The sequence below is a fragment of the Plectropomus leopardus genome, chromosome 15 (genome assembly GCF_026936395.1).
Source record: "Plectropomus leopardus strain MGB_pleo_1.0 chromosome 15, ASM2693639v1, whole genome shotgun sequence".
NCBI lineage: Eukaryota > Metazoa > Chordata > Actinopteri > Perciformes > Serranidae > Plectropomus > Plectropomus leopardus.
The window spans coordinates 34,414,982-34,415,764 of record NC_142190.1 but is presented as its reverse complement, the minus strand read 5'-3'; the positions used below and the strand labels follow the sequence as shown (position 1 = coordinate 34,415,764).

Genomic DNA, 783 nt, shown 5'->3' with positions numbered 1-783 from the left:
ATGGACTATTACAACAACTTCAGCGCACGAGTCTCTTCAGGCCTAGTAACATCTGCCTTGCATCGCCTTGAGAAGGGAATAACTACCGGCTGCACCATCTCCGTAACCCTCTTCTCATTGGCCATGAACTGGATTGTCAAGTCGGCTGAAGTGGAATTCAGAGGGCCCAAGTCATGATCTGGGTCTCAGCAGCCCCCCATAAGAGCCTTTATGGACGATTTAACAATGACAACAACGTCTGTTCCAGGATGCAGGTGACTCCTTCAGGGGCTTGAATGGCTCATCTCCAGGGCAAGGATGAGCTTCTAGCCTGCTAAGTCCAGGTCTCTGGTCCTGGAAAAGGGTGAAGTGTCCGATCGGTTCCGCTTTGCCCTAGGAGAGACCAAGATTCCATCAGCGACCGAGAAACCGGTCAAGAGCCTGGGCAAGATCTTTGACAGCTCCCTGAAGGACTCAGATGCCATACAGCAAACCAAGAGCGAACTGTCCACCTGGCTCATAGCGATTGACAAATCTGGCCTCCCTGGAAAATTCAAAGCCTGGATCTACCAGCATGGAGTCCTAACAAGAATACTCTGGCCCCTGTTAGTCTACGAAGTACCAATAACAATGGTAGAGGCTCTTGAGAAGTCCATCAGCCAGTTTTTCAGGAGATGGCTGGGGCTCCCCCGGTCCTTGAGCAGCGTTGCCCTATATGGCCATTCCAACAAGCTGCACCTTCCTTTCAGTGGGCTAACAGAGGAGTTTAAAGTCACCCGTTCCAGAGAAGTGACGATGTACTAA

The 783-nt window shown here is 51.1% G+C and overlaps 1 pseudogene; it reads left to right on the top strand.

Annotated features, from left to right (window-relative positions):
- Positions 1-783, top strand: LOC121952177 (uncharacterized; annotated as a pseudogene).